The following is a 27,288-nucleotide window of genomic DNA, read 5'->3' as shown; positions in this document are numbered from 1 at the left end:
CATTTCAGCTGTAGTACTACAAAGATTCAGGCTGTCATGATAAAAGATGGTAAAGCAGCTCTTCTGGCTTGCTCTGTATCTGCTGCAATGATTAGCAGCAAGATGGGTCTTCCAGTGATGTAGTTAAGACAAGTTCAACTTTCAATTTGAAATCCTGATTGTAGACAGCTTTCAGCTGCCCAGTATTTATTACAGCAGCCTGCAGAAGCCTCAGACATGCATGAGGACCCATTAAGCTCAATATTGAACACAAGCGATTTGTAGGAGTCTGTACAGAACAAACACAGTTTCTGCCAGATTTGCGAGTCAGGAAGAGTCTCCCAAACTAAACAGACAAGTGGATGGGAATCATCAACAGTTGAAAGGCTCCATCCTGCCTCTGTCCTTCAGTTCCAATATATCTAGGAAGATTCACTGGTTCTACACTTCCCCAGAATGTTTCCAGTAAGGTTTAAAACAAAATGAAAATAACAGTTACAGTCTAACAATACGAGGATGCCTCTGTCTGAAAACATTTACATACATCAAAGAAGGGCCTGCCCAGTGTTTAAATAATAAGTCACTTGAATTTTTAACAACTATTACACAAGGTTTTTTTATTTGTACTTCTGCTTTTGATACTTATTTACTTATTAGCAAATAATTTTCATCTGTTAAACATTTGCATCTTATATTAGAAACATCAAAAGCTTCAGACCTTTGATGACATTCATCCCCATTAGTGCATAGCAAATTACAGCAACGAGAAAGAAAAATCTAAACAGAAGGCATTCAAAGAAAACCAGCATGGAAGGCAGAAACGCATCTAGCTCCAAGCAATTATATCTTAATGAATAAACATTGTTCTCCACTGCTACCTCATGCTAAGAGATACCCACAACGCAGTCAACACAAACTTAATTCTTTCCACTCCTCTTCCTTCCTTACAGCAGCTTTGTCACTTTTGTTACAGCCTAAGGTCTGCAACTCTAATATCAGCTAGGTGTACCCAACACTGATGATGAGACTATGGAAGAGTTTCACCCCCAGAAGCAAGATTCTACAAGGGGGGAGGAGGAGAAAAACTCATATACAAAATGGGTAAGTATTATACACTTACTGGCCAGTTTGCAACATCCATCATGCCACATACTTCTGAAAGGTCCTATGTATAAAAAGGCACATGTTCAAACTATTGAGATCTCATGGAAGGTGGGGGGGTGGGAGGTAAAATTTGTTACTTAAAAATCCTTCACTGCCTTTTTAAAGTTGAAGTTCCCATTAAATAAAAAAGTGCAAGATTTTAATTTAACTAGCTCTAAAAGTTATGTTAAGAAAATCCAAATGTTGATGACATTTAGCTCCAATGTGATATTAGAAAATTGGAAATACTCCAGTAACTATGACCGCAGCTTCTCTTTTCTGAAGAAACTGCCCTAAAGATAAATAAAAAAAAAAAATCAATAATCCGGTCTTGAACATAACTTTGCTGTTTATCAATTCAATAGATGCATTACTAGAAGTCTTTTAGGTGCAGCTTGAAGCTTGTCTCTGGAGTTCCCCTCATGACTCTCACAGGTGGAATGCATTAGCTAAGTCTTCACCTATGTTAGGCAGGGAAATAGCTACATTTGTTTACTTGAAATAATTCCTTTCTCCAGTAAGAGTGTCATAAGTGCCAGAGTTTCCTACACTTTCCAATGCAAGCACAGCTTTTTATTGTGCTAAACAAAGCCTATATTTTATCAGTTACACATTGCAAGCTATTCCATAAGATGAGTAGGAAATATTATTTTCTTTTCCAATTTAGGATTGGTAAACATCATTTGGATACAATCCCTCAGCAATATAAGATAGGCAGATATAATTAGGGTTATACGTAGCATTCAATCTCACAAGTATCTTATTTACAGTTTTAAGACTTTGCAACATACATTGATCACATAGATCAATCACTTATGCCTATCAATCACTTTGGCACGCTATGAGAAATTTTGACAGCAAACCATTGAAATTTCAGGAAGAAAACATACAATAGATTGCTTTCAAGGAACTAACAGTATCACTAGTGCCTCCTCCCTCCTGTCTAGTACCTGATACTGGGCTACCTGTGTTAGCAATGAAGGAGAGAGACGACTTTCACTGCGTGGGCGGGGTCCCTACTCCAACGGCAAGCCGGCAAGCCTCTACCACCCGTGCACCGTTGTGCTAGCACAGAGAGGAAAACAGTCTGCTGCTTATGGGACCAGAGTACAGAAAGAGACAAATACTGTATCCAGAAACAAATGGACCACAGTGGAAAAACCATGACTCTAAAACAGGATTTCCTTCATGGTCTGGTGAAGAAGCAGCAGCACCACACACTGCTCTTCAGTGGGGTCAAGCACAAAGCTACAAGCTTGCTCTCCAGTAAAATAAGTAAAACAATAGTTTTAAAGTCTTCCAGGATTTTTAAATCCTTTACATAGCCCATGTAGCTGTGCACAGTAACATAGCAATGAGTTTCCACTGGTATGAACATGACTTCTGTGCACACATAGGTGCCAGGATTGGGTATGTACTCCAGACTGTCTTCTCTCAGATACTACCTGTCACTTCTTTATCCAAATGTTCTTTAATTCACATGAGAAACAACCAACAGATTCAATAGGTGGAAGGTTAAAAAAAAAACCAAACCACACACAAACTGCAGGATAAGGCCTCTTTCAGCATGCTAATGTTGATTAAAAATAAGAGTCAATGAAAATGATTAAGTTTTTAACAAATTAAGAGGTTGACTTTAGTGTTGATCTAATAATTTGAGTGAAATATTTATAACTGTAGTTTCAACGGAATCCCCTAAAACTGTCTTTCACACAGGTTTACGCTAAACCTACAGTAAGATGGATGTTTAAAGAGCAGTATCCATAAAGCTACTCATGTTGAAGAAATTATCCTATGGATTGAATGTCTCTTTCAGTTGACAATTAACACAATCATAGAAAGAAAAGGAGGAAACGTAAGTGCCAAGGGATGGGAAATGGGAGGCCTAATTTCTTTTGCAAAATTAACTCTTGGGGCTGAAATAAAATTCAACCTGTTGGCTAAAATTTGGCTCTCTTCCTATTAAAATACCTTCCTAATCAGTTCAACATGTTAGATGTATATCAAAGTGGACCTTGCACCTCTGGGGAAAACACCACTGTTGATTTCTATTTTTATGTAGGGTACTACCTAGAATATTTCACACATCCAGGCCTTTTTTGTTTTTAAACCAAGTATATCATTAGTATACAGAAATAATAGACAGTGCCAAGTCCTAATAAACAACGTCTGAAATATTTTTCTGATTAGCAAGAAGTATCGAGGTGTCCAAAACTGAAATCAGCAAAAAGCCCATTTACCACAGGACAGCGTAGTAATTCAGCGAAGCTAGATGTAATGCGCTGAACTGTAACTTGGAGCATACACATATGCAAGGGAATATAATCTCATAGCAACACTTTTCTCTGGTGAAGCATTAGAGCCCTTATTTTTAGGCACATATTTAAATCCAATCAACATTTAAAAGAATTGAAAAGTGTGTTGAAATGCTTTACCAGGCTAGGCTCAAGAAATAACTCACTTCCATGAGTTACTCTGATATTAGGCTATAATACGAACCAGAGTTGCCCACACATTCCCTTCCTGAAGATGAGGAGCCAGGACTCCAAGCAGCCTTCCCCCACTCCCAACTACTAATCTGTATAGCTGTGCCACTACGGGCACTTTACCACGGTAAAAAAAACAGGAGTATCTTTCTATTTTACAGCCTTAAGAGCCAAGGGAAAGCAGGGAGGGATTTTTGTCTCAGCAGCGTGTCTGTGAGTCACGCTGCCTCCCGGGGCTGCTCCTTGGGTGGTACAGTTTACACACCATCCCTTGCTCAGAGGATGTGCCTAAAGTCACCATCAAGCCCTTTGCAAAGGGAACAAACAAAAATTTTACATATGCTTGGTCATATGGTCTATGTGATGTTATCCAACATGTAATTAACAAGAGCAAATTTTCTAAAGCTCAGACTGTTTGCTTCCAAAGTAATCCCAGTGGAAAGCATTTCTACTTCCGCATTTCCCTGTTTTGAATATCCTTTTTTTTTTCTGCTTTGGTTTTCCAGGTCCTCTTATAATTTATACCACCTACTCAGCAAGTTTCAATGCAGTCAATACTGACTGACCACATCCATATAGCAACTCAATGCTCGTTCCAATTATTTTCAACAATATACGGATTAGATTACACACATGCTGCCAGAAAAAACGATCTACCTCAGATTTAAATCATTAAGAATGACCCTCTGGAGACAATAATCTCTCCTAAATGTGAAAACTACAGACAAATGTCAGAATGCTGTCTGGCCCAGGAATGTTTCCTCATAACAAGGCTGGTTTGTGCAATCAATGAGGCTGACAAAATCTCCGATACGCTCTCAGGGCCTGATCCAAGGCACAGTGAAGTTTATGGTAACACTCCTATTGACTAGAGCTGTGTGGGAAACATTTTCTTCTGACCCATGAGAATTTTTGAGATTTTGAAAGCTTTTTCCCATCCTGAACGGGAAAGAAAAATTGAAATCTCAAATTTTTGCAACCTGAAAACCTACTTGCATCACTCCCATAAAAGAGACAAAATTAAAAAAAAACCCAAACCTGATTAAAATAATTTGTTTAAAAGTGAAGGGAAAAAACTAAGTTTTGAAATTAAAGCTCACATTTTCAAAATCAAAGACTTTGTATAAAGAAATTGGCATTTCTCAACAAAAATGTGACATCAAAAACTTGTTGAACAATTCCAACATTCTCTCCTGAACTGTAGAGCGGCCCTTTCCTGCATGAGTGAGTTCACCTGGGCTATTTTGCTCTTTCAAAAAATCCATTGTATAGAGGCACTCTATTCATCTTCATAACAAGCATAATTTATGTTCCAGCCACTGAAGAGGGATGGTCTCTCATTGCACGCCAAGAGGTGGAAGCCATTCGATACAAGGAGTATAAAAAAAAGTAGAGTAATTCCTCACAACAAATTGCAAAATGTAAACACCACATCTTTCATTTTTAAATTAATTATGCTTTCTTCTGCAAGGTGATAACTGTCAAATCATGCGTCTAAAGTAGCGTTTTTCAGCCCTGAAGGTCTTGAACCCCTGCGAGCCAAGCCCTGCATTCATATTATAACAGAAGCCACTGGATGGAGCTGTTATAAACAGTCTCACAAGCTGTGAGTCACGTTTAGACTTTAAGAAATCTGCATTGTCATTATTTTTAAGACATTTCCAATGGGAAAGCTGTTGCAAGCAGCAAGGAAGGTTTTTCTTCATTTACAATATTTACACAGAGTTCTTGCTCAGTAGGTAACAGAGATCTGTCAATTTTGCAGGAGCAGGGACTCTCTACAAAGGCCCTGAAATAAGACTGATGTATTTTGTGTAATAAGAGCAAGTGGCACTAAGAATACACACCTACATTTCCGTACCAGTTTCATTTCTTTTGAGGAGAAACCATCTTGGAAGACCTTTAATATAGATTATCATTCAAAAAGGTAAGCAGCAGAACAAAACAACCTCCATGCCATGTTGAGTGAAGAGAGGAAACAGAGGAATAGACATTTATTGACTTACTGTAGTCATAAAAGGAAACATATACAAAAGGTGGAATTTGAACTAAAAAATTCTGATAGCAAACGCTAAAGCAGTTTCCTATGCATTTAGCAGTTCCTGCCAAAGTTTCAGTCATTGCAATCCGTAATTCTTAAGAACAGTAGTTTCCCAGACAAAGCATCATTGTAGTTAATAGTAATATAGAGCTGAGGAGTTCGTTATTCTTTCTATATATGCATGTGTATGTATATATAGCTAGAGAATAATACTGAAAATCCAAGAACTAATAATAAACCAGGTGACAACACCTGTAAATAAATGGATCCCCCATGAGAATTTCTGAATTGACATTTTCCATCCATAACCAAATTCATCTCTGTCTGAGGGCCATGTGAACTGTCTCACGCACAGAACCTAGAGCACACTTTTCTGCATGACAGAGAGAACAGACAGCATCCAAGACCTCAGCTGAGTGTTAAAAGAGCAGCAGGCCACATTCAGAAACACCCCACAGCAGCGTGCGCACACTGTGCTCGATGACACCGCCATCCACTGTGGAATGTGCCACTCCAGGAGCACATATGCACACTGTGCAGTAAATCCTTGTGCTCCCTCTGCGCCTGTGACTTCGACAACCAGCACAGTAAGTTAAGCTTCATATTTTTCATAATAACTTCAAAATAAGTGCATGTGTCAGCTTAGCCAGCAATCCACCTAGATATCTCCACCCCATATCTCTGGCTTTCAATGAGCTGTCAGGAAATTCAGGATAGCAGTCAGTTCCCTCATTTCTAGCTAGAGCCTAAGGCCAGTTTTGCAGACACTCATTTAACCTCCCACTTTAAACCTCTTGCTGAGTGTGCCATGTTTTATATCATCAGCCACCTTTCCATAGCTATCATCTCAGCTCCCACAGCAAGCAAATTCAGCAGCTTTCCCAGCACAGAAGCCCTCTTGCAACGCTTCCTGGACAAAGTAGTACTAGAGGCCCACGACTCCCCCAACCCCTTATTCTCGCGTCCTTGCACCTATTCACGCTTTCATATGCATCAGGCCAATTCACTGCCTTCTTTCCAAATCACCATCCAAATGCAAAGTCTCATCTGTTTCCTGAAAGGTTTTCAGATTATGTAGCAGATGGAAAAAATGCTTAATTTGTCTCCAGTTTGTTGTATCAATGCTACACGCTGCATGTGCTGTTAAAAAAAAAAAACCTGGGGAGTCAAAATGTGCTTATGTCTTGCTCCTTCATGGGTTGTGGGTCAGGTGGGGTCCTCCAGGGCAAAGGAAAGATTGCATCTTTCCTGAGAATAACTGAATAAAGTAAGCTTGAAGTTTATAGAGGGCAGGATGGGTCCAGCTAACATTGTTAGACAGCAAGCAAAGAGCACAAAGGGAAGCTGGCAGACTCCTGAGAGGAGCAAAGACTTGACTACAGCGAAGACCTTAAAAAAAAAAGAAAACCCATGCTTCAACATTTGTGGAAAGATGCAGAATATTCAAAGGCTCCATAGGCACTCAGGGAATAAGCTGCAACCTCAACAGTTACCAATAACTATTAGACACAAAGCAAGACTGAAGGATATAAAGCACACTGCAAGAATGTAGTCAGAGAATAAATGAATTCAACTGGTCTCACTCAGAAGTTGTGAGCTTTCCACACCACAGGGTTATGCGCAGATTTTTTTCTTGCCTTTTTTAACAAAAGCACAGCTTAAGAAACTGTGAGCTTTTTGGCATCTTCTGGCTTAAGTAGCATAGTTCTACCTCAAGACTAATGCATCATCCCATTACAGATCAGCTCAAAAGATTACATATATACATATATATGAAGACTACAATAAAAGAGTGTCAAAAAAGCCATCAAGAGGCCTGTCCTGCAAGGGACAGAGAGAGAGAGAAGTTAATACATGTACATTACTCAGCAAGTGATCTGATGTTCAAAATACTCCTGAAAGACACACTTTCATTAGTTGATAATCTCTAACTTTGTTTTCCATCCCTAGTCTTAGTTTCCATCTATATATTGAACCGGTTTCTATACAAAAATGACATGGTTTTATTCCCACCCTGCATATTCACACGTATAGAAGATGTTTGATTGGAATGACAATGGATAATAATTCCATCTGTCCCCAAAATTATCTTTTAATTAAATTTGGAAATTAGATGCCCATTTCCTCTTTGGTATTCCTCCTTTTTTTAAGCAAAGCAAGCTGAAATAACTATATATTGTTCTAATGCAGAGACAATTTCCACATTGCTATCATAACTTTATGAATATGTATATACATACAGCTGTTGATGCCAGCGAGAGCATGGAAAAACTTCACATCCAACTTTAAGAAAACTTTTTTCACAAAAGTGGAAAATTAAACTTTCAATCTTTGAAAGGCCCTTTTGGTTTTATTCTGTCCTTCTCCTTTCCTCCATGATGTGACTAAGTAGAACAGGATAAAGAGTGACAGGAATAAAAGTAAAAAAAGAAAAGGAGGAAAAAAAAAAAATCAGGAAGGGAACAAAGCCTGCAAGCTTGGAATCAAAACTCAAAAGTTCTATCAGCAACTTTTCCAGGTATAAGAATTCCTTCTCTAAACTTCTCTGAGAAGAAGTACTTTGGTTTCTCTTAATTTTGAAAAATCTTTTCTATGTCTGAATCTGCACTATTATTGTTTGTTACAACGACGCCAGTCATCACCAAGGACTCAACTGTAAGTACAATATACACACATACACACTAAAAAGACAGCATCTTTTTAGTATAAAAGGGCACGTGATCTGTTAGCATTATATCATTTATACCAAACTAATGTGTGTTCTTGTCATTTACCGATCTTGAAAATGCAAGAGAACAGGAAGATTCTACCTAAAACATATCAGTTTTGTATGAAAAATAAAGAGTCGGTCACAGCATTCTTCATCCCTGAGATAAAAGGGCAATTTACTTCCTCTGCTCTTTACTCGTACATACCACTTGCACTCTAGAGGACTGAACAATGCAATGAATTTTGAAATTAGAGACACCAGTACCTCCAATGTTTTTTAAACCTAAGCTCACTTTTTGGCAGGAATATAAGATAGCCCCATTCCTGATGATTAATGATCAAGAGACAGTTAGCTAGAGAAAGAATGTTGTTTTAAGTGCAAAGTCTAAACTTCATGGACTTACAGAATAACTTTTCCTGTCATTCTGGAGAAGAAAGGAAGTAAACCCAAGCCACTGAACTCTCTGGATTGCACAGGCCTGCAACAATGACCAGAATCTCATCTCTGGCTTCAAATGTACACCAGAATGATGATGAAATAACATATTCAACACTGACATTCCTGAAAGGGCACTCTTTAGGTTAAGGCCAAAACTCACAGGCAAACAGCATTAACTAAGAGGGAAAAAAAAAAATCCTCTATTTTGTCTGTAAAACTGTTCCTTCAATATCCAAGCAGACAGGCATAGATGCATGCACTTGCTCCTTTTATGCTGTTGGGATTTTTGCCAGCATGTAGGGGTAAACCACATTTCCATATCGTACCCAGATGTGCAATCAAGAGAACATCCTAGATCATCACCTCCACAGTTTGGCCTAGGAATCAAAGCCATTCTTTATCCCACCCACCATTAACATCTCTTCATAATTCATCAACTAGTGAAAAAGGACAGCCCTTATACTGAAATACTGCACAAACTTAGTCCTGATTTATTTAATTAAATGGGTATTGTGACTACAAGACCTGCCTCTAATTTACCATATTGCAAACTAACTGCTCAGAAGCAGGGCATGTTTTCCCAGGCTTCAGCTACACTATTTGAGGTGATCCATTCCCTGTAGTAATTTCCACTGGGAAAAGGGAGGCAAAGCGATGCAGCTGTGAGGTGTCTGCCCATGTCTGACCCTGGGTCAGCAGTGGGCCATGCGGGCAGCAGCAATAGCCCAGGAGGTGCTGGAATCCCTCTTAACCTTCTGGAGGATTTTCACAGCACCGCATTTTTGCGATGCGACTCTTCTCCCCCGCCCCTGCCAGCCCCATCCCTAGCATAGCTTGAGAACAATACACAAATGTGATTTCAATTAGGTCAATAACAAATTCATGAAGGTTCAGCCCTCACCATCTGTCCAAAGGGAGCAAGGCTCTGTTTGGTTTGGGGCTTGGGCTTTTTTTCCCCCCTCCCATCCTCCTTTCTTATGAATACTATTTGACAAAGCCATCTACATAACAGAGAGATTTAATGGGTTTTATGGCAAAAAACAAAAGAGCAAATTAAGGCAGTTCCACTATTAATTCCCACCACATTGGAGCATTACATAATTTATCACTTAACATGTACATAATTTAGCATGATTCAACATTCAAACACATTAAACAAAGACAGAAAGACAATAGTGAAAGCCTATTAATAACTACTAATTCTTCCTTTACAGAGGAGTTACGTCTGTCTGAAACAGCAGTCCCACTAAAAACTTCAGTTACAAAAATTGCGGTGCACTTTACATTAGAAGCAAAAAAAGTGATCAATATATCTGGAGCCAGAATAACTAAACAGGAAGAATTTTATAGTTTGTTACATGACTGTCTCAAAAATCTTCACTTCCTGTACACATACATACAGCCAGTAAATTTAGATTTTAAAAGTAATTTAAATCTTGATATATCCTGTCAGATACTTACCTTGCGCTGCAAAGCATTTTCCAGAGGAAAAGGTCAGACATAGGTCTACACAGACAACTAGTGCCTCACCCTATGGATATTTTACATGTGGTAACTTCCACAACACTATGTTTCTGAATTAACTTGGATCGTTTGTGGCCCTGGGCCTTCACCCAGAAAGCTGCATGTTCAGACCTCATTTCTATGCCATGAAGGGAAGAAAAAAAAAAAAACATGCCATAAACCTGAATGCAGCAAGAAGTCTCAGCGCACACTTACAGTGAGGTATGTAGGAAAGTGCTGAGATATGAATGTACATCCAAGGTAAGTCCAAACACCCGGCACCAGGTGTGTTTTAGGATGCTTTGCAGAGCCTGGGCTATTACGGCAACTGCATCAAAAACATGTGGGCGAGGAGGGGGAGGGTGGGGAAGAAGATAGGAGGAGGAAGAGCTTTCTTCTAACATACTGAAACGATTTATCGGAGCAGATTTAATCATTTCACTCATATTGAAGGGAGTAAATTCATGCTAAACTTGCCACACTGAAGATAATGGAACAAGTCATGGGAAGGAAGAAGTTACTGAGTTAAAGAGCAACAAGGGAGAAAGCAGCAAAATTATTTGCTTTGTTTTAAGATACTCTGTAAGGTTATGTCATCACACTGAGATGTAGGGATGAGTAATTTATTCAGAACATGGATTTTCCACCCAGGATTTTTCTAGCTTTGCCTCAGTCGATACAAACTTAACAGTTCAACATCACAGTTTTCAAAAATATGATGATTTTCTATATTAAGAAACTGCTTAACTTTCGTACTCTAAAAACTAATACTTTTCTACATGTCAACCAAACCACAAACTGTTAACTGTTTATTTCCCTGCATTGCTCAACATCTGAAGCCTGAAAGGCACCTTTGCACACTGACATAGCTATCTAGAAAGTGGGAACACACCAGGCAGTAGAACTCTTATAAATTATCTGCCATCTGTGGAAAAGTAAATTGACATCACCTTTGCCCTTTCATCCCCTAAAACAATGGTTGCACATAATCACAAATGGATACAGATTAAGAAGTTGAGGGAGCAGGGGGGAGCAGAAATCAATTCTTCCACTTACAAATAATTAAGACACAGGAGGAGAGGCTGATTTTATTTCTGATTTATGATTAACCCCAAGTTGTAGTTATACCATTCAATGCAAACATAAGCAATGAAAAAATAAAGATTTAAACAGAATTAGAAAAGATTGAATATCTAAAAATATTCAACATTGGCTGAAATGAGTATAAGGGAGCTTTAGTATGGGCTTCAAGTGAGTCACAACTGGGTGCAAACTGGTTTTGAAAACTTGTTTCTGGACCTGTATTTCAGCAATTTAGTAAGAGTCAGGGACATCCATTCAAAACCTGCTCCAAAATCCATCTCCCTGACAATCCAGCACTGGTGAGTCATCCTATTTTGGATGACTATGGGACTGAGCACCAGAAGAGCTGCAACTCTGTGTTTTAGTAATGTATTCATGGATTGACCGTTCCTGGCATAGTGGAAAGAGGAGAGCAAAGGATGCAACCATAGCCCATCCCTCTAGTCACAGGGAGATCACTGAAATCTTACCCAGACCTACCCAGGAAGAGGAAGTTGGTACCTCAAAGTTAACTTAATCCTTCCTTTGTGGGAATAGGAAACTCTCACCTCATATCTTTCACCAGTGCACTTATTCCACTCTTACTCTACTTGATGACTACTGAAGATAACTTTGAACCTTTGGAGAAGCCTGCAGTGATAGCAATGCAAAATGGTGTTCCTAGAAACCAAATTCAGGGTTTTACCTTCAAGCTTTTCTAATTGAATATTTCTCCCTCTGCACTCTTTACATACTGAATATTAACCAATGGGGGGCTGATTTGAAAGGAGAGAATTTTTTTTTATTTTTAAAAACTCTGTGTACTGAAGTCAACCTCCAAATTTAGAGAAAGCAGAACTTGGTGATTACACTATCTCTTTAGATATCTTAAGTTCAGAATTCAATGATATTTCATGTTCTGGCTACTGACAATCTTTATCAGACATTTCTTGCCATTCATTGCTTCTACAGTCTGCAGATATCTTTTATAATGAATAAACCTGTTTACATAAAGTTGAAGATGTTTCAGTCCACAGCACCACTCAAGCGACACAGTTATTTGTGACACCCTAAGGAATGATTTGTTTTACTACATTTTTTTGTCAAATAATGAGATCCTTATGCACAAAAAAAGCAAATTTAATTCAGCATAATATTTGTTGGAAGGCACAGAAGTCTGAACAACACCTGGAGTACTCTTAGATAGAGCAAGGCTAAGAGGAGAGGTCAAGTCTGATGCATTGTGAGACAAGGCCAATAGTATATCTTTCCAAAATATTATTTGAATCTTATCGACAAAGTCAGCAGGGCTAAAACAGGCAGTCCGTGGGATCAACATCCAATTTTACTAAGGGCATTTTGGAAGCTTCATAAATCCTTATCTAAAATATTTAAGTCTGCTGGGCTTAAATCTAATGGCATTTGGATTGCATGATACATCTTCCTTCTGATAAGGTCAGAAAGTTAAATTCTTCAGCAAAACATTTTTTACACCATTTTAAACAAAATAGAGCGCACAGATATATGAAAGCATGAAACAGAGCTGCTTTCTCCTCAGGTCTTCTTCAAATTATTCAAAGAGTTCAGCTAAGTTCATTGCAAGAAATGAGTGAGGTTTTAGTATAATTCCTCTTTTTAAGACTAATTACACCATTGCCATCCTCCACTTAACAATACTATTTAAAAAAAATAAAATTGCCTACAAATGTATAGAATTTGCTTATGTGGAAACATATTTCAAATGACACTCAAAGAGGGGTTTTTAAGAGCGCCTGGCACCCAGAAGCTTCTGGCATGAAATTGAACATAAGTTTTTCAAAGGAAGATTAGCACTCAATACTCAGCAGTTTCTGAAAAACAAGCCGTATTTGAGCCTTTCTGAAAGTCTGTCCTTGATTACGGAAACTCAGTAAGATCAGTTCTGAGAAGGGAGACTCATCACCACTCGCAAAACACTTTGCTGCCCTACCGTATCAGGATTTGGCAAGAACAGTGTGTATTCTTCACTGTCAGTTTCAATCAGGACTAAATGAAGCCAAGACTTTCAGTTAAGGTAAGTGTTGAATTTTTAATATTTAATAAAACCACCCCATTCCTATGAACCCATTATCTAATAAAAAAATAGCTCTCCCTTCAGAGTAAGAAGATAAAGGAGTTTAAACTTTAAAGGGAATAAGGCAGTAAATTATTACATTCAGGGATTATATCCTTAACTGGTGTAAACTGGCACAACTTCAACAGAGACCTGTTGATTAACATCGGTACATGATCTTGTCTAACCTGTTTAGCACTGATGTATGCATGCACTCTTGTGGTACTAGCCTCAGAATATCTAACAGTTGCTTTGAGCTGTCAGCAGGTACTAGTCAAAGAAAGAGGTAATACTTCACTTTAAGTTTTTCTTCCCCGTTTTGTACAAATTCCAAAAATCTATTTTCTTTTATTGTACTTTGGTTATTTTTGCTCATGGAGGCTTTGGGACAGCAGCAGTGGAAACTGAAGCTGTCTGGTTAATCTGAGGTCAAATTTTGTGTAGGCAGCTGCAATCCAAACTTCCCCACCCTGCCCTACCACTAACCCGAACTCTGACCTGCTGGGACCACCCCCTCGCTCCTGCAATAACTCGGTCCACATTTCTACTGAGTGAACACAGACAGTTAGCTAAAACGCCAAAATATCTGTGTGAAAATACATACGCGCACTGTCAGGTCTCTGTGACTTTTTCTGTTGGACAATAACCAAGACCACCAAATGCATCTGGCAGTCTGGAATCTACTGATGAATCAAGTCACTTAGTACATGTAACTTGTTCACAAGGACGAAGTACATTTTGAACTGACGCTGTGGTTTAAGGGAAAAAGAAAACACACACAGAGCCACAGCCACCCTGCAACCTCATGCATCTACAGCAAGGCTCCTAAGTCCATCTCTAAATCTGTGACAACTGCAAAAATACTGAGCACCCCAAATTCACATCTATCATATTCATGGCAAACTGCTGGATGTTGAGCACTTCTGAAGTCAAGCCACTGATTCAGAGACCTGAATATGGATTTAAAACTTGAATTTCCTAGGGTATATAAGTGATCAATCTGATAAGTCTACCTGATACATGGATATGGTCTTCAGGAACTTTGAAAATCCCAGCCTAGAAACCTACAGTAAATTCTGGTTTCTGAACATTTATGTTCCATGCATTACTTTAACCCTTAAGCTCATGACCAAGGTCAACCTCACTGATTTCAGTGCTCTAGCACTGTACAGAGAGCATCGGCTGTAGAGAGCTAACCACCTGAATGGTTAAGACAGAGGAAGGGTGAGAGGAAGTTTTACCATCCTCATTTCACATGTGGGAGACTGAAGCACAAGGAAAGAAAGAAGGGGCAGGAAAGAAGGGAAAGATGTAAGTGATATGTTCAAGGCCACCCAGGAAGACTGTTGCAGAGTGAGAAAATTAATCCACGTTTCTCACTCCACCCCCTTTCCCTCCTTTCCGCATACAAGGTCTCCACTCCCAGAGCTGTGTGAGAGTTTGTATGGGTCAATGCTATTGTGTATGGTGGTTACCAAGAGGATCCCACGTCTTCACAGGTGCAGAAGGGTAGAACTCAATCTGCAGCTCTTGAATCAGTCCAGCAAAGAAAGGAACAGTGTATAAGCAAGCACTCACATCCTGCTTCCTAGGTTCAAGGAAGGAGACAGAGCTGGCAACAGAATCCTCAGTAAGGACCACAGTGAAAAAAATCACAGGGAAGCATGGTAGATGAGCATTACCTGATCATTGCCAACTACTGAAGAAGTGGGAGAAAAGAAGATAGCCTAAATAAGCACTTCAGAAGGCCAATTCTGCCAATTTTATAAAAAGCAGAACAACATAGGCCAACATGAAGACAGTGGAGCTAAGAGCCAGAAAATGCAGGATCTAAGTCTAACTGGGCTGATGACTCACTGTTACTTTTGTGCCAGTCACCCCAACCCTTCTCCTTCACTAGTTTCAAACTATAAATGCCTTGAGGCAAGGACTGTGACCACATCTGTCTTCATTTCACACTGACCTGTGGACAGTCATCACACCTGAGTTTGAATCCTCTTACTATTCAGACAGAAAGTTTGTAATGCAATTCTGAAAGCTTTTTAATCCCATAATAGCTTATGTAGCTAGAGGTTCAGTTTATTGCCTAAACATTGTTTTCAAATAGGTTAAAAAAAATCAACCACAAGAACAGGCAGGATGGGAGGGGGAAGAGTCACTGAAGTACTTGCTAACCTACATTTCTTAAATCCTCTCTAAATGAGAAACAAATTTGCCCCTGGTTGACAGAAAAAGAACCCAAGCATAGGATGTCCCCAGCCACACACAGGCAGAGGCAGGCACAGAAAGCAGCAACACAGGTAGAGCTCTGCTATGGAATCATTCACTACCGGCACAAACAGACCTGCGTGTTGGTTGTATAGGTTCCCTGTACAGGGAAGACACACCTTGTGGATCTGCACAATGAAGCCCCAGCAATTGTGGCTTTCAGGAATTACTATTACAGTATTTTAAAACCCACAGGAAAAGAGCTGGCTCGATTGTCTTCCAACTAACTGGAAACATGGCCCAGCATGCTGAAGACATCCCACCAAGCTTTAGGTAACATCTATAGTGCCGTTGATAGCCCAGTTGACCAACAGAGTTCCCTGCCTCTGAAGAGCAAGGATGGATTTCCTTTTAGATTTTTACAGGAAGTATGATACACATAGACCAGTAAAACCAAGAAGGTTATTAGTTAGCTATAGTCTGATTTCCAGAATACACAGAACATTATATCCACCACTAGGCTTTGGTCTACACACCGTAGACTTCATTTGTGAGAACCAAACATTGCATCCATTTCAGCATTTGTGTTCAGAGCAACAATGCAATTTTGAAACAAATCCAGCAACTGTCCCCACTGATCACATCCAGGCTTGCCTTAGTGTGGCATACAAGCTAGGCACCTTCTCTCAAAAGTTTTGGACCACAGGCATGGGGATACATTCAGTCCAGAGTATAGCCCCCCCACCCAGCACTGATGCACATACAGCAGAGACTCAAGGGGCTCAGCACTGACTGCTTTGATCTACTGATACACTCCTACTACACCGGATTACTCACTAACAAAGCCAAAGCAACTTGGAAATTACTGAGAATTAATTGCTCCGTTGATGTGAGCATTTTAATAAGAAATAATCACCACTAGCAAAGAGATAAAAGTGAAAAGCAAACTATAGAAAAATCCCTGCAGTAAGAGCAGCATGGCGATATGCGCAAACTGAAAATGTAGGAACCAAGTCACAGCACACAAGTCTTGTCTGTACTACTATGAAAACTATTTTCACCAAGAAGGCGGTCTTTTGAGAACAGCAGAGTTCTGTTCACAGAAATGTTCTCCCTCTGAAAAAAATAGGTGGTAAGTAGACATGTTACCCCCAGAAATACAAATTTAAATTCTTTTTGTACTTATTTATTCAAAAATAGAAGAATCACTGAAAAATAGAAGTGTGTCAGCAGTTCAACAATAGAAGTTCAACAAATAGAAGTCAGCAGTTCAACAATTAAACAAATTAAGTTTTCATTTTATCTAGATCAAATGTCAGACTGCTTGAATTTTTGCTTTATTAACATTTCAAGTTTTTGTTCTGACTTACAGGCAAGTTAGCCTTTAAGATAATAAACCTCTTACAGAAGGAAAGACTATCACCTACACTCTTAAAGGAGAAACAGATATTAGGTATTACTACCTTATAGAGGTATCAGCTGGTTCAAAACCTGGCAATAAGCACAAGATCCCCCCACATACACCTTTCCCCTATGTAATTGACCCAAAATCTGAAAAAAAAAAAAAAATCAAATGTACACCTTAATAATTACCTCATCATTTTCCCAGCCAGCAGTTTGTCAATATTAGCCCCTTATTAATAGTCCCACAAAAAGCAAGATTATGAGAAATTCTGACTTTCTACTGATGTCATACTAATGAAGAAGGTAAGTACAATTTAAGAAAAAATAAAAATAAAAAAATCTCAGCATCAAATTCCATCCGCACACTTTAGCTCAGGAGACAGGAGGGTTTGGCATCCTGTTGCCCAGTCATCCCTGATTTCACTGAATACTGTAAACACAGTCATCATAAAAATCTGTTTCAAAACTTGCTGGGTAGAGTACATATATGCGGTAGGACATGATAGCACTCTTGAGGCTTTCAGTCCAAGACGTTTACAGGATATAATGAAAACCAAAAGTTTCTTCCATTGCCCAAATCAATACACATTCCTTTAACCCACTGGCAAATAGGAGACTGAGGAGAGATTCACAGTGATTAGTCAATTTTTTTCCTGACAGTTTAATGGTATTCTAGGAGTGCCATATTAGCCAGCAGAATACTAATACAGCTTTTCTTTCTGCCTTTTCCACCAGTGAGAAGTTTGCATCTGTTTGGGGTGAAAACAGATACACAAGCAATTTTAACGCTACTGAACAGAAGTATACCTCTGCATTTTTAGGCTGAAGGGGAGTTTCAGCCGAGAAAAGAAACAGCAAACATTAGAACACCATGAACTTGATCTGAGTTAATAACTGCCATGACATTATACTGCTTTCTCAGGAAGGGGAAAGAGTTATTTCTCTCAGGTTCCATTAATCTTCTTGGAAAGCCCAGTCTAGAGGTGACGAGGAGCAAAACAAGTAACACTCAGCTATATGAAGCAGAACATCCAGCCAAAATCTGCTTGCTTAGAGACAGATGGCAAATATAGCCAGTGCTCTGAAACTACAGCTGTGTGCCTGAGATCTCTCAGATCTATGTGTGTGATCATTAAAGATTTTCAAATTATCTAATAGAGCAGAGTCTCCTGGAGATTTGGGTTTCCAGACTTTTGTTTTCTTTACAGAGGACCACATTAAACTTACCCAGAACAAAGTCAAAAGAAAACAGTTCTCAAGCTTTTCTATTTAAAAGTGTTATGCACACACAAGCACTCTGAGTGGGCTTAATTTTCTCCTGTGAGTGCAATTTGCTTACACTCTGTATCAGCAGGAACAGTTGGGAACAAATCACAGCAGGAAGTGCTCCAGAGGATAGCTATGGCTTTCCTTGGTACCCAAGGGCTCAGCACACAAACACCTACATGCCTGCATGTTTGGAGAACTCCATAGAGAGTCCATGACCATGTACCTAGTCTGTTGCATGTACACACATTGCTAGTCAGATATCTGTTTAGCCCCGTGCACATACCAACATATTGTGTAAAAGTGCAGAAAGTATACACTGGCAGGGCTCACACATAACAGTAATTGCACTGAGACTGAGAAAGCATTTATCTTGTGTTTGTTCAGTGATACAAGGGATCTCTCGTGCTCCTCCCCAAATATCATTTATTCTTGTCTCCTGACATCTTTTTTTTTTTAGATACCTGTCCCTCTCCCAATATAGATGGCTTATTCCAGGTCCTATCAGCAATACTGCACACTGTTCAGACTAGAGTGAAGAAGTCACCCAGTGACACACGGCATGCCTTCCATCACTACCTCTTCCCAATACACATGAGCTCCTCAGTCCTAAAAACCTGGCTAGCATTCAGTTCCCAACGCCAGAGACCACCACCATAGTTCATTATTACAACTGGTATTACAACCAAGTTGGTGAGAACCTGACAACATACCAGGCTAGGACTGAACATTTGCTGTTAACAATCATCAAATATCTCAGCAAGAAATTGCTCTCCAGAAAAAAAGCTTTACTCTTTTGAGGTGGGAGGTATCTCTTCTGACAATGTTTAGTATCAAAAAGTCCAAATGTCTTATTTCAGTAGTATCCTCCTGACTCCTTATTTCAGGATATTTTTCCAATAAGTCAAAGCAAACTTTGGCTTTGCCTTTTAGTTGTACTACACAAAGCAAAACAACTTTATCCAAATAAAAAGTTTCAGCACTTCTGAATCAATATTTTTACTGAAACATGTTTGGCAAGAGTTAAAAAAAAAAGTACTAATTTGGAAGGAGAATTTTTTTTTTAAAGAGTCCATATTAACCATGGTATCAAAATCCTATTTCCTGTACAGCTAAGTGTGCTTCCATTTCTTATTACTGTTTACATGTGTGAGGGGTTTTTTTTTTGTTCATTTGCCTTTAAGTGCATAAAATCCTCATGAATGCTGTTGGAGGTATGTTTTTAAAATGGCTTGAGACCCTAACTCCCCTAAAAGACCACCACCAAAAACTTGCCTCAAAACATGTTCCATATAAAATACTACAAATGCAAATATGGAGGGAGGTTCTCATTACCTGATTTGTGACCATGATTAATTCTCTGAAGTCACAGGTATTCAGACTGTAAGCCAAATCTTCCAGGCAGAAGCAGATCTGAAAACAAACAGTATAAAAAAAAGAGTAGTTCAGTTTGATATCTGGACAACTGATTTGTCAGCCTGAAAAATCAAAGAAGAATTCATTTTCAAAGGACAATGACATTTAGCTGTCTGAAGTCCATCATAATCCTGCCATCTTCTAGACTGACAACCAAATACACTGAGAGATATGTATATATACATGACCACAAACTAAAAAGGTGCTGAGTCAGTGAGTACCACACAATGAAAGTCTTAGGCAAGGAGTCCCTAGGAAAAGGTGTGTTTACTTCACAGAAACAGAACAAGTAGGCTAGATTGCAAAGCAACTTTTCTTTCTGGCTATGATTGATAATACTCATATACATGCAAATGGAGGGAAAACAACAACAACAAAAACCACCTTTGCCAAGCTGCATTAACCTGTTTATTTAGAAAGCTCATCTCCAAATTCAGAGCAACACTTTATTAGATAGCTTTGTTCTACAGAATTTCTTGGCCATGTGAACTACAGACACCCTATCATAGTGGCTTGCAAAGTAAATCACTTGTATGTAAAGTTTATGCAAACAAGAAAACCAAACCAATCCATCTCATTATTTTCTTCAACCAATTATGTCAAGTACAAACAAACAAAGATATCACTTATGTGCAGAGAACACAGACTGATGCTGGTTTCACAGAGGAGTGACCAACTCCAGTAAATTAAATGCCCAGGGCTTCAGAGGCTTCATCTGGTCCTAATTTTCAATTGGCAGTAAAATGATATGTTTTTTTCACTTTCATTGTAGCTTGTTTTCATCTAGTTTATGTTCCAAGATGTCCTGTTTTTCAAGCTCTGATCTGTCACATTAAAAAAATGGACTTGAAAAATGTACAATAGCCGACATAGTGGCACCACTAAGGCAGCTGAGCTCCTGCACTCTCAGCTGGCTGCAGAATCTCTCTTCTTTAAGCCAACAAAAGTTGGGAGCAGAGAGAGTTACACACAGTGGACTCAGCATAGGTGGAAAGCACCCAACTGCTTTACCTTCCAGAAAGAGGGTGGAAGCACCACCTCCTCCTCTGATTGTCTGCAGGACTGGACTCTCCTGCACTGCATTTTGGCCTCTCTGAGGTATGCCTAACATTTATGAACTGCAAAGTGTCTTTAGATCTATTCCAGTACACCGCACTCTACCAACAGAGCAGGAGAGGAAAGGAAGAGAGAAGAATGAAGTTGTCATCACTACCAAGCCTTCCCGCTCAGCCACAGTGCATCATCCCTCACCTTTCCTAGTACCAGCAGCCTATAGGAATCAATTTACTAAAAGCTTGTGGAGATGAGTCCATAATAGCAATTAACAACATACAGGTGCAGTACCTCTAATGCCATGTACAACATAAATCACAGTAATTTGCATAAGGACAGTTAGTCCTCTCATATAACCAAGAATGACAAGCCTTAGCCTACTTCCCAGACAAAACCTTAATAGATGATATGGCATATGTGCTCAGAATAAAACTGTGGCACATACTGAACTACAGCTGCAAAACGGAGCTTGATGTCAGCTGCAAAACCTTCCCAAGAAGGATAAATACATGGTGATTAGGCCATGCTGAGCTCCATGCTGCTTCAGGAACATTGTTATCAGTGCCAGAGGGAGACAGAGTTGCACACCCACAGCACCGTGTTTGACTGCAGCAGAGAAGTATTCCAAGGATCAATTTGTTACCCATAAAATGAAACCACAGTTTTTACTGGTCCCATCCAGATTAAATTAGAACATTTCTAAAAGTTAATTTTGCAGATGTTTCCAAAGTACCCCATCTCTGTGCAACAGGCCAGGCATGAGGACACTCATTTGGAAGATGGTATACCAACATTTCCCAAGAGATCTAAACAATCTCTCCTGAACACCTGATTAATTGAATGGTCTTCATTGAAATAGATGTACACAAACCACGTGCACATATTTTATATGAAAGATTCCACTAAATCAAATAAACACTATTCTCCTTCAGCTTTCCCACCTCCCCCTTGAAATAAGAGAGTCTAACTTCACATCCTCTGGTCTGAAAAAATAAATAATTAAGAAAGCAGCTTGCAATCCCTCCAGTCAGACAGATTTCCCAGGGTAGGATTGCTCAGCTTCAGCACTCCCATCGCAGCTTTGCCTCCCACCCTGTTTCTGACTTCAAATCCTGCTGCCAAAATATCTCTCACTGTCCCTCCATATATTCCTAGTTTTCTTTCTTCACTTGCAGGATCACATATCTGCAGCTCTCTCAAGACCCTGCAGGACCTTTCTTGGCTGGTGTAAATCAGAAGGAACTTTCCTTATCCAAGTAACAGCAATTCCAGCCTACAACAGCAGAGAATTTGGCCTCTCCCTCAGCCCCTCTATCCCCATGTTCATTTCATGAGCCCATGCCTCTCCTTCCCTCTAGGAATTCAGTATCAGTACTCAGGTTTTCCTCATTCACCATAGATTTGACCCTGAACACACTGAAATTAACCGTGAAGTTTGCATCTAACTCAGTTTCCAAGAATCATGTTTTGGTTCGTTTACTCTGGCTACCTTCACACTCCTCATCAACAGACTATGACGGGCAAGATAAGCTCCACAGGAAGATGCTGGCATAACTGCCCTTCCTTGTAACTATCTATTAACAGGCACAATGAGACTGAAAAGAAAATAAAAGCCATGATACCTGGCACTAAGAGAGTCTTTCTACTGACTCTAAAAGGATCTCCACATTTTAAGAAAGTTCTCTTCTCATCTAAAGATATGTCCTTCTCCTTATCTATCTCTATAGGGATTTTCATGGGGACAACTTAATTTTTGAGGGAGCTGGGCATTTACCAAGGTCCCTTTAAAATACCAATGGTTGCTACAGGTTCACTTAATCCTGTTTTGCCTCAGCTCCCACTGCTAAGACTGTGCTGTTCATTTTAATAGTAGCTAAAGACGCAAATCAAAAAGGTTTTTACATCCCTGGTTTTGAATACTGCATGTAGAAGGGAGGAGAAAAAAAAATAGTCAGAGTAATGTTACATAAATTTTTCCAAGAATTCCCAATATAAAACTGTAAGAAATAGTTGCCTTATCTTTAACGGTGCTATGCTTTCATCTTTTAGAAATACTTGCCTTAATTCTTTTTTTGCAAGGACTACCCTGTACATTGACAGGTACACTACTTAGAGGTGTTAAGTTTTGTCTTTTTAAAAGGAATGTAGGAACAGCAGCTTCATTGGTACCATATTCTTCCTCTCTTGCATACAATCAGATGGGTGAAAGAGACAGAGGGTGGGGAAGAGTTCCACAACATAATCATTTGGCAACTTACATTATTTTCTTTCAAAGGGCATTACAATACACTTCTCTCACTTGGGGAACTTCAAGAGAAGATAATTATTCTTGTCTGCCTTGTAATATATATTAAAAATGTTCAAATGTGGCTTTCCAGGGAATTCTGCCAAATATTTTTAGGCACCAGACCCAGCTTTACTTAATTTTATATTGCCTTCTTCATCTATTATAAAATACTCTTCCATGCAGTTTGAATTTGGTAAAAAGACTGAAGCATACTCATTTATATTAGAAACATAAAAATGCTTCTTTCCTTGAAATAGATATCTAACTCCTAATGTGACAGCCATTCAGATGTACAGTAATTAAAGTGTCTCTACAGAGCTTAACACACATCAGTGAGCTTTTACTGCCACAAAAAAAAGCAAAAACAGAGAGGGGTTTTTTTTTTAGGAGACAACATGCCAAGCTTTAAACATTTTTGTTTTATAAGCACTTTATTAGTAGTATAACAGTAGCACCTTGAGACTCCAAAGAAGACCAGAGCCCTGCTGCATGAGGCATTACAAAAGCTTCAAAGATGCAAATCCTAAACCTTTAAGTGCTGTCATCAACTACAGTAAAGTATGGGATTACATTATAGTTGGTGTTTTTTGTTGTTGTTTGGTTTTTTTTTTAAAAGCTATTTGAGGTAACAATCATCTCTTATTATTAGCAATAATGTTTATTACAAGGGATAAAACAACGGCAGTGGGCAAATCAATCTGCTCCAAGGAGTTTACAGTCTAAGCAAACAAGAATGCCAAGCCTGGACACACAGCAGAGCTCATTATACAAGAGTAGAATATGTAGAGTTGGAAAAAGATAAGCTAAGTAACAGAGAGGGAGGGATAAAACAGATGTGGAGTGAATTTGAAGAGACTATGCCCACAGTACCACAAGGCAAATAAATAGTACAGAGCTAGCAGTCTCAGGACAAAGAGCAAGTGGGAAACAGAGAGGCACACAGACTTGCTCTAAATCACACACCAGATCAACTAGCAGTGAGAAGCCTGACAACCAGATCCTCACTTTAGCATCCACCCAGTGACTTCTGGTGTTTCACTTTTTAAAAATTCAAGTCTACCCTAATATAGCCCGGTGAGAAAGGCCAGGCAACCCTCATACTGAACTTCTAAAGAGTCAGACATGATTTACACAGCAAGATCAGGATCAGGATAAAGCCCACAGTATTCCCATCAGTATGCTTTCTGGATATTTCACTGTCTTCCCCCCACCCTTTTAAAAGCCAGCATCAGAAACTGTAGATAATTAGCACAAAAGTCCATGTGAAATGTTGTATTTGTTTAAGTGTTTATTTTGGCTTCCTAAAACAGGCTGGAATCCAGCTCTTGTGCTCAGCCCCACCTTAGTTATATTTGTCCTGTTATCCACAACAAACTTGGAGCCACAGTTAAATATGAAACACTTCGAAACTATATTAATGCTGTGTCTTTAATATTAATACACACATTAACTCCCTTCACAACTGACCCCATAGGTTGATTGGTTGACCTAGCTTGTTTTAAAGGGTATGTTTCACAGTGTAGCAACACTGTTTTACTTTTCTTAGCTTTCCCTGATAATCAAAAGGAAGCCAGCCCAGACTGCGTGTTGAAAACTGAAACAGCCAAGTGGACTCCTCCTACCTCCTTCTCTTGTGTTTTCATCTTTTATGGTGGCAGGCTAGTCTGTGCCAGACAAACTAAGATTTCTTATATCCTTCAGTCGCTTGGCTGTTCTTTCCATAGATATTCCAACAGCAGATTAACGTCAAGGCATGCTGAGCCAAACCCATGAATCTCTGTGAAGATTTCAGTCAAGCAGGAATGCTGCTGGGTAGTCTTTTTTGCTGTTAAACCAAGAGATTGCAACTGAACCTGGTCTCGCACGTGTGAGTAAAGAGTAACTCTCACCAGTGTCAACTAACATGGGTGTATGGGAGGTCAAAATCAGGTCCCTTAAATAGTGTCTGAAGAAACACAGTTGCATAGGGCAGTGAAGCGTTCCCTCTTTAGTGTGCAGCTGCATACGCTGTCCACACAATTTCAAAGTGCTGGACTTCACAGATACAAGGAAACAAGCAACTGCTCTACTCCCAGCAAAGCCAAGGGCAGGAGATGCTGCCTCCCCAGTACCCCAGGTACCATGGCTTTTCCCCGCTACAAGCACACCCAGTGACTCAGCATGCAGCGCATGTACTCAGAGTATGGACACAGCGCATAAAACAAAACACCCAAACTCACAAGCCAGCAAAAAGCCTGCAGCACCTTCATTTAGGGCCTTGCATTGCCGAGATACCACACCTAGTGAATTGATTGGGTCAGGCCTGCAAGACACATGAAGCCTTGCATCCCTTAGGGTAGGATCAGCAGCCTGTGACACAAGGGCCCAAGCAGACATCGCTATTTTGGACAGCGGACGCAAGGACATCAGGGAGGAATTAGTGGTTCAGGAGAACACTCCTACTCCCATCAGCTCCAAACTCAGTGGGATCTGCTGCCTCTTGCAGAAATAACATGTTGGCATGTTCTTACCTCTGGGAGGGACGGCAGCTCCTACTGGGTTTCTACCCTCATGCTTAGTCTCTAATATGGGAGGGAAAACACATTTCTGAGTCTCCGCCTGCCCCCTCAAAGTGATGATAATCCCTTGTTCAAACACCTCTGTAAGTCCTTCACGGACACAGATGAGGGAACAGAGGGGAATCTTCCCTCCTCATGACAGCTACAGAGGAATAACACAAAGGGAGAATAACTAAAAAGAAGTGAAGATAGGCAAGTTAGATAAACACAGCAGGGCAGCATGCTCTTCTTAACACAGTTTCTCTCCTAGAGCACATGGGAATTAAGCACTCATTAAGCACCTGTTGCACCCTTTTGCAACAAGACCCCAATATCTCCTTTAAAGTAAGCAAAAACCCTGTTAACATTTAAGTATTATTCTCAAGGCTCTTTACCTAGAGTCATCTTGTACACTGCACTAGCATGTAGGAAAACTTTGACCTCACCAGCCTGTATGTAGAGTCTTGTGGCTCACAAGATCACTCTCAGGAGAATGCAGACCCCATTAAGAATTCAGGGACACGAGGACTCCCTGACTCCAGAAGGTCAGCCCAAGCCCAGCACCTGTACTGCAAACAACCCAAGCTTTGGAGAAGGTACAGAAGACCAACTCCTTGTAGTTAGAGACCAAGCTGATCTCAGCCTGCTGATAGCCACTGCTCCAGGTCTACCCTAGTCTGCCTCTTTGCAACTCAGCCCTCCAGCCAGCACACAACCCATAACCCTAGAATTTCTAGGTATCAACTTAGGTGCAAACCACACAAGGGAAAAAAAAAAAACCAAACAACACACAAAACCACAAAATAATTAATCCTCAGCAACTCCAGACACAATACATACACACTTTCAATTTCTCTCCCCCACGGGTCAGTGAACCTACACGACATTTTCCATGTATACCAGCCATGAAAACTGTAGCCTCGCATTGATGCATCTTAAAACAACTTAGTTCTCCAATAAAATATCAAGCTGAAGACTACTAACCTAGAACAGGCCTCTTTCCTGCGCCAAACTTGTTCCTAAAAATAATTCAAACCTCCTCTTAGAGGAGCAACTCCAAGGACACTTTTCCAGGAGAGAAAAGCCAGCTCCTCTGCAGGTGTGCCAATTTAACCTGTTAGCTGCTCCAGGTGTTGCCTCTCTCCACTGACTGAGCTCTCCTGCCCCTCCCCAGTGGCTCCTGACAACCCTTTGTTTGCCAGTTTAGGGTTTAATTCAGCTCACTGCATCTCTTGAAGATGGTGAACCACAACTCCATACGTGGAGAAGTTCATGTGTATCCAAGTTAGGCCTGTGTGCAAACCTACATTGCACCTTGGATTCTACACGATTAGCAGTCCTTGTCACCTCTGCTGCTGTGGTGACAAAAACTGGTAGATTTTTGTGCTGCCTATAGAAAACAGGTGTCAGCAGCTCCAAAACCATCACTGTGAGATGATGGACTTAACATTTTGATGACTACTTGAACAGACAGACTTCAGTCTTCAGCAGTATATATCTGTCTCCCATACTATTCCAGGAAAATAGAGTCACCATTTGAGGGGAAATTACATGTACAACCATAAGTATACAAATCTATAAGCCTAAATGAGAATGAATTCTAATTTTCTTCAGGAAAAAAGGTCAGTCTACCATTGAAGTAAAGGATGTAGCGCTGTCAGCT

The 27,288-nt window shown here is 39.8% G+C and overlaps 1 long non-coding RNA gene across 1 annotated transcript in view; it reads right to left on the bottom strand.

The window, feature by feature from the left end:
- LOC127015195 (uncharacterized) overlaps window positions 1–26,673 on the bottom strand; it is a 134,182-nt gene extending 107,509 nt beyond the window's left edge. Inside the window, exons 1-2 of the long non-coding RNA XR_007766296.1 lie at window positions 26,610–26,673; window positions 19,668–19,745 (exon numbers count right to left, since the gene is read on the bottom strand). This is a non-coding gene — a long non-coding RNA (uncharacterized LOC127015195). The remainder of the gene's footprint in view (window positions 1–19,667; window positions 19,746–26,609) is intronic.
- Window positions 26,674–27,288: the final 615 nt, after the last annotated feature.

The sequence above is a fragment of the Gymnogyps californianus genome, chromosome 3 (assembly GCF_018139145.2).
Source record: "Gymnogyps californianus isolate 813 chromosome 3, ASM1813914v2, whole genome shotgun sequence".
NCBI lineage: Eukaryota > Metazoa > Chordata > Aves > Accipitriformes > Cathartidae > Gymnogyps > Gymnogyps californianus.
This window is presented reverse-complemented; position numbering and strand designations above follow the sequence as displayed.